The sequence below is a fragment of the Patella vulgata genome, chromosome 6, assembly GCF_932274485.2.
Source record: "Patella vulgata chromosome 6, xgPatVulg1.2, whole genome shotgun sequence".
Classification (NCBI taxonomy): Eukaryota; Metazoa; Mollusca; class Gastropoda; family Patellidae; genus Patella; species Patella vulgata.
This window is the reverse complement of record NC_065884.2, coordinates 28,064,870-28,073,259: the sequence shown is the minus strand read 5'-3', so window position 1 is coordinate 28,073,259 and position 8,390 is coordinate 28,064,870.

Genomic DNA, 8,390 nt, shown 5'->3' with positions numbered 1-8,390 from the left:
CTGTATAGGTGTGGATATATCGAAATATAGAAATACTTGGTCTAACATTACCATATCAGTCGGTCTGCGATCATATATAGGCTCAAAGTCTACTACAAAACGAAAATAAACGTAATAAATAGAACTTCTAAGATCTTATAATAAAATCTGTAATCTGAGATTAGCTAATTAGTTCATTTCAGCCATTAACTATGTCATTTTTAGCTGACATAGAAATTGAGAATTTAATGCAATCACTATCGGGTGGCATCTTTCTAGCCTAATTTCAGTGTATTCCTTGACCCCAAAATCACACGGTTAGACACCAAAATTATCATCCTAGACCAAATACTATGGGAGTTAGGGATTATTTGAAATAGCGGACGTCTTGGACGCCATGTTGAATTTCTTAAAACCCTCAAGGGTGACCGAGATTCTGAAAGAGGACACCCTAGGCTACTAAAATCAATCATAAAAAAACAACTATGTATAGGCCAACAATTTCCAGGTTTATCTAAAATTATGTCCGACTATAAAGCGTGATGCAGTGACAGCCCCCCCCCCCCCCCGCAAAAGGTTTCGCCCCCCCCCCCCCCCGTGAAAAAATTGTCGACCATAGATATAGATTGTTCGTCAATTTTACAGCACCCCTGAGAATGAGAACACTTTCCGCCCCCTCGTTGCTCTGAGCTAGTTACGGTCCTGTGCAGTGAAGCAAAAAAAAAAAAAGTAACCCAGTTTAGTTTCGAGGTCGTCGAAACATTTTGGGGCAGATTTATTGCTTGGGCCGTAAGCAGCTGGCTATATTAGGACAATCCGATTGTACATAAACTTATATTGCCTGTCCTCTTGATCACGACAAACCAGGCCAGGGTCGTGCTGTCCTTGAAGGGGCCCGTCGGTCGACGCTGGTAGTTTTTTTTTTTAAATTTGGCAACGGGAAACGCGTTTTGCAAGCACTTCTGGGAGAAATCTAGGTATCATATTTTCCAAATTTATGCTGCTATAACAGCTGTAGTCGGCAAAATTTTTAATCAAAGACCATTTCACCTTAAGGTGACAGACATTTGCACGTCAGCATAATATATTTTACTAATCGTTGTGTATGTATGATTTTTCGCGTGCGCACTCTCAATTTTTTGAGGGGATTCCGCGTGAAAATTAGAGCTCTCAGGGGGGCCCGCTTATATGGGTGGACTTATTGTTTAATGGGGGCCTGGGAGGACACCGTCCTCCTAAACTCTCTGCCAGCACGCCCCTGAACCAGGCCCGTAGCCAGAGGGGGGGAAGGGGGGGTGGTGGGCTGCGACAAACGCGTTTCTTTTGTCGTTACTGCCACAGTCCATCAGTTTGGTAAACCAAAACACCTATAATCAATGTTTAATCTCAAGGTTATTTGCAATAGCTTTTCAGCAAATGCCTCAAAGAGACTTCAAAATTCTAGTAATCGATAAAAAGACAATACGCTGGGATTAACTGGAGGCAAATATAATTACTCAATATGACACTTGAAGGATTGAGTTAGGCAAGATAGGTTTTTAACCAACCAATGACCAAGTCTCTAGTTTTCTCTGGATGTTTTAAACATCCACCAATCAAATTACTAGAAAATAACTAGGCAAGTTATTCGGAATTTCAAGCTTTTAAATTCGCGGACAAATCATCTAGTCGTGCCCCCCCCCCCACTCACACACACGTACACACACAAACCTCTGGATCCGCCCCTGGGAGGCTAAGTAAGTAAGACGCTTGCTCTCTTACGTGGAGGTCGCGCGTTCGATCCCGGTGTTGACCGAGAAAGTTCATAGTGATTTTACGGCGTGTTTTCTCCCTTGTCAGCGTGCCTGACGGAGGGCCTGTCAAGGACACCTGTCTAGTCGTTCGGATGAGACGAAATACTGAAGACCCGTGTACACATAGGCGTACATGTTAAAGATCCCTTGGCAGTTGGAATTCGATATAAGAGTAGGCCGTAGCGCCGCTGTCAGGGCAAAATTTACCCCATAGCACAGTCGGAGCAGAACAGTAAGACGTTAAACCACAGTCAATCTGCTCAGTGAATCATTCGGTATGACAAATTTTCTTGTTTTCTGTTGGAAGGTCCAATATACTGCTTCACGAATGGCCACGACCTACACAGTGCACACCAGGGGCTAAGTGGAGGTGACGCAATGGCGTTTTCAACGCTATCATAATTATAACGTTCAATCAGTGTCAATATACTGCGACTCTGCTATAAATCGACTCCTAGCTCGTAAAATGTTCTGCACGGGCCAAAAGTTACCAGCGCTGGGGTGAAAGTATAATACTTCATTAACGGTCTCTGACCGGACCATATCCGCTGACAGTTCCAAACCTTCCCTATATACATGTAGCTGCAATATGAAAATACCGCTCGTCCCCACCTCTGTGCTAAGCCTATTTTGGAATCCTTACCTTCTATTTTTCACCGTGATTCTTTATTTTTCGTCTGACAGAATCATTTCTCGCCATATCTGACACAAATTTATTATAATTCAACACCATTTTCAAGTAGAATTTCTAAAGGAACTAGGGTGAGAGAACGCTTCCTAACTATATAAATGGTTGGTTTTTGTGTCCCTGGATCTTGTTTCTCATGCAAAATCAGTGGCCACCACACCACGCCTCAGGTGTACTCCGAAAAGTTATTCGGCAGTTTCCTGCTAATTCCCTGTTCGCCTACTAGCGGAATTAATTAACTTGTCTGGCAAGCCATGTTTTAAATGATAAAAAGACATTAATGGAAGGGCGGAGATTTGATCGTATTATAACAGTATATGTCAGTTTTTATAGTGAAGGTAGGTCGATTGTAATACAATAGATCAAGATGGTCGGATGATACGGCTGATATAGGATGGGGGAGTTCTCAAGGAAAACTACAATGTCTCTCTTGTGGATGATTTATCGCGGATTTATTTTTTTGCATTTATGGTGCGATAGGTAAGACCTTGAAAACAATTATTAGGGTGAGGGTGATCATTTTAAAAGTTGGAATGAAAAATAAAATTCTGGGAAACGTTAACTTGCGATCATATTAATAGATTGATTTCCCTAGAGATTGGGTCCGAATATTTTGAAATTTTGATGAAATCTTTTATTAGTCGGTTTCATTTGTAAGACAAGACGGAGGGCTGATACCTTTTGCTTTCGGTATTTATTGACAATATTATCAACAGTGATGGAGGGGGTGGGGGTGGGTGGTCATTTTGTTTGTCTAAATAATCTGCAATAGTTTATTAACAGTTATTTTTCAGGACAACGATCTTGTAACAGCAACTTGGACACTATTACCCTTTACTTTATGACTTTATAAATAACATTTTCTATAGACTTATTATTTCGTCACCTTGTCGGTCAACGCTTGGCTTGTAAACGCGATATATAGAGGCTAGAATTTTTAACGGATTAGTATTCAAATTTGGCGAGAAGCATTGTGGTTATGAGAGGACGAACCCTATGGATATTCAACGTCCCACAACCCTCAGCTTGTGAACACGGTAGATCTGATTTATTGGAGGCAGAATAAATGACTATTAGTTTTACCGGGGAGGATCTACAAAGACAGACGCAGTATAATCTTTGATTCACAATAAATAGTCTTTTTTCCAATGAAAATTTGCATCATGGCAAAATGAATTGCTGTGGAGCAATAATTGTGGCCAAAACTGCTATTTTGTGACTTTTAAAAATTAAGTGAAAGTAATTTTAGCAAACGTGTTTTATAACATGTCTATTTAGCATGTCTGTAAACAAAATGCAATGAACAAATTTATATATTACCAATGGTCGGATACTACCTTGAGGCAAGATTCTAAAATATGTAATAGAACTATCCAATTTAAATCAAACTGATTGATCGATTGAATGCTAATTAGCACAATGCTTAAATTAAATCCCCAAAAGTGGGTCCAAAATATTATAATTAAAAGTGAAACTAATTCAATTTCTTTTGTTTATGTAGTTTTTAAATTACATGCAGTTCTATTGTATTGGAGTTGTGTCCGATATATATAATGCACTTATTTGATTTTAGGTTGGGAATATTGGTATTTGCAATAAAATGTAATTTAAAAGTACATGTAATTGAAATGTAATTTACCATTACATAATTTTTAAAATGTAATTTGAATTTTTACTACTCATAATAAGACCGTGAGCGCTATTAAAGCATCCAGGTGGGGGGTTAACGTCCTACTGTTCTGCTCAAACTGAGCTAAGGGAGACGGATATACGCCATACAATGTTGCAATGTGTTATGAGGGCAATTTTGCCCGTTCAGTGGCATTGCGGCTCACAGTTATACCAAATTTCAACCACCAAGGGTTATTTTATGGGCCCGCCAATGTGTACACGGTACTTCGGTTTTTCATTCGATCCAAACGACTCTATTTTGTCAATATTTCTATTGGTTCTTTCATGTATTCAGTACTAAGCTTGAATTTATGTGACATTATCCTGTGTCGCGGTACCAAAAAGAGAAAACTGTGACACTACGGTGTCGTTAAATACATGAATTATGAATTACTTCCACATTGTGTATACGGCCCATGACACTAGGGTGACACTTATCTAGTCAGGACGCTCACGTTGTGCATATGATAAATTAACTCTGGAACACTTTTACGTTAACTTTAGTTTATATATCGAATACAACATCCATAATACAAAGGTTATATACAGGAAACTACACACACAGCTATGACATTAAATATAAGCTAAATATAAGTTCTCTATCCCCAGCTTGTGTTTACAAACATAGATTACCATTAACGTTATTCCCTGTACCTCTCGACCCCACCATTTCGTAGGACAAGTTTACTGACGGAACCCCACAACATCATATGACTCTCCTACTACTTAACGTGTCGTTCTAATCCAAGTGGTGTCTAAATGATGTCCGAATGATGTCTATTCTAGATCATTTTGAAAAATGTTTGGACGCTCTAGAGCCTAGAGTTAGTATTCGATTGACTTTAGATTTATACACAATGTTTAAGGTCATGAGATGGGGAATCCTATTGATTTTCAACTATTTCCGATAATTACTGCAAGAGTTATGACCCTTGATCACTTTGAACAATCTTTTGGACGCTCTAGAGGCTAAAGTTAATATCCCATTGACTTTAAATTTATACACAGTGTTTATGGCCCTTGATGATCACTTTGAAAAATCTTGTGGACGCTCAAAAGGTTTAGGTTAATATCCGATTGAATCTAATTTTATACAAAGTGATTAAGGTTATGAAAGGAAGTATCCTATTGATTTGCAGCGATATCCGATAATTACTGCCAGAGTTATCGCCCTTGATTTTTTTTTGAAAATGTTGTGGACACTCCAGAAGCTAAAGGTTGTAATCGGCTGAATGGTTAGCGTGTGCGCACTGTATCATAAAGTCTGTCATTGAGTCGACTGGCGTGGTTTCGAATCCCCGGTTGTACGTGACAAGGAGTAGGGTCGCCTGTCCATCCTCGTGGGTTTTCCCCGGGTCCTCCGGTTTCCTCCCACTGCTAAAGACCCCTACGCGCAAGCGAATTATTGAAATAAAATTAAACCATATGTTAGTCCCAAAATGACCTAGTTTGTGTCGAGTGGACGTTAAACCCCATTTCGCTCTCTCTCTCTAAAGGTTGTAATCGATTGACTTTAGATTTATACACAATGTTTAAATTCATGAGACTAGAAAGCCTATTGATTTTCAGCGATTTCCGATAATTACTGCAAGAGTTATGGCCCTTGATCACTTTAAACAATCTTTTGGACGCTCTAGAGGCTAAAGTTAATATCCGATTGACTTTAAATTTATACACAGTGTTTATGCCCCTTGATGATCAATTTCTAAAATCTTGTGGACGCTCAAAAGGTTTAAGTTAATATCCGATTGACTTTAATTTTATACAAAGTGTTTAAGGTTATGAAAGGAAGTATCGTTTTGATTTGCAGCGATATCCGATAATTACTGCCAGAGTTGTCGCCCTTGATTTTTTTTGAAAATGTTGTGGACACTCCAGAAGCTAAAGGTTGTAATCGATTGACTTTAGATTTATACACAATGTTTAAAGTCATGAGACTAGGAAGCCTATTGATTTTCAGTGATTTCCGATAATTACTGCAAGAGTTATGACCCTTGATAACTTTGAACAATCTTTTGGGCGCTCTAGAGGCTAAAGTTAATATCCGATTGACTTTAAATTTATACACAGTGTTATGGCCCTTGATGATCACTTTGAAAAATCGCGTGGACGCTCATAAGGTTTAAAGCGAGAATTTCAAATTTTCTAAGAAAGTCAAAACATAATTATTTCTATGTCTTTTGCTCAATAGGTTATCAAATCACTATTATACGATCTTCGGCATTATTTCCCACCCTTAAAAATCTATGACACAGGAAATAACAACACAATTACCTCCCCTGTTTTGCTATTGACAACATGGGGCAGCCATTTTCCAACGTTGGAATTTGAAGTTAAAAATGATATTTTTGCCAATTTCTCAGCTGGCAATAGCGAATTATGGGATTAATAGGATTATTCTTTAACAAGGTAGGGCTGTTTATGGATATCATCTATTTTAAGGCTTTATATTAATACATTTTTAAAATATAACTTGAAAATTTTCAATTGCAACTTTAAGTTAATATCCGGTTGAATTTAATTTAATACAAAGTGTTTAAGGTTATGAAAGGAAGTATCCTATTGATTTACAGCGATATCCGATAATTACTGCCACAGTTATCGCCCTTGATTTTTTTTGAAAATGTTGAGGACACTCCAGAATCTAAAGGTTGTAATCGATTGACTTTAGATTTAGACACAATGTTTAAAGTCATGAGACTAGGAAGCCTATTGATTTTCAGCGATTTCCGATAATTACTGCCAGAGTTATGGCCCTTGATCACTTTAAAAATTCTTTTAGACGCTCTAGAGGCTAACAATAATATCCGATTAACGTTAGATTTATACACAATGTTTAAGGTCATGAGACGAGGAATCCTATTGATTTCCAACGATTTCCAATTATTACGGCCAGAGTTATGACCCTTGATCCCGTTCAAAAATCTTTTTAACGCTCTAGAGGCTAAAGTTAATATCCGATTGACTTTAAATTTGTACACAGTGTTTATGACCCTTGATGATCACTTTGAAAAATCTAGTGGACGCTCAAAAGGTTTAAGTTAATATCCGATTGACTTTAATTTTATACAAAGTGATTAAGGTTATGAGAGGAAGTATCCTATTGATTTGCAGCGATACCCGATAATTACTATCAGAGTTATTGTCCTTGATAACTTTGAAAAATCTTTTGGACGCTCTAGAGGCTAACATTAATATCCGATTGACTTTAGATTTATTTACAGTGTTTAGGCTCATAAGATGAGGCATCCTATTGATTTTCAACGATTTCCGATAATTACTGCCAGCGTTATCGCCCGTTATCACTTTGAAAAATTTTGTGGACGCTCTAGATGCAAAAGTTTATATCCGATTGTACTCTGGGTTCCCTTTTGTGCTAAGAGGTTTATTTGCGCCTTACTTTGCAATTTCTGTTTTTAAAAGGTTCTTTGAAAATTATAAAAAAAATATTTGTATCTTGTAGTTTACTCATTTTGACTAAAATATACATAATTATTTTTGTTTTATATTATACAGAATGTTTAATATTTCAAAAATCTTTTTCGAACAGGATTGATGTGAGTGTGAATTTGTTGCATTTGTAGCAAAATATAAGTGCAGTGTGTCCTAATTTAATGAAAAATAAGCATTCGATGCTTTGTAGTTGTATATTCATGCACTTAAACCGTCCTTAAACTACCTCTCTGAGATGACTAAATATTGCGGTGATTTTGTTAATGATTAAGTACAAGTCAACGTTCCAGAATACCACATTTTATGAGATTCTCGAACAATGATTAACTCAATGATTAGGTTAATCAAAGTTTATAAAAATCTTAAAATTTAATCAGCTTTTCAGAATTTGACTGGCCAGAAATTCAGAGATTAAATCTGGGATTAGCACTAATCCACTTTCGAAATATGGCTGATCTGAATAATTTTTGGGTCAATTCGATATGGTTTTTATATTCTTTGATGACCTATAAATCCTCTCACTCCGATGTTCCTGTCTTATAAGAATGTCAAGTGAACAATAAATTGTTACCGACTTTACTAAAACCTTAGTCTTTCCATTTTTTGAGGAACCTGAACGAATCATCTAGGGACATGTGCCATATCCAAATTTTAATCATTCAAATCTATTGTCTGATAATATCATATTGTTAGTCGTTATAACAGTACTCTTGTTTTTTCAGTATTGTTCATTCGATGGATACAATATTTGAAAAAGATGTACTATTCAGTGACAGTCTAAGTGATACTGTACCACATCAAAGATT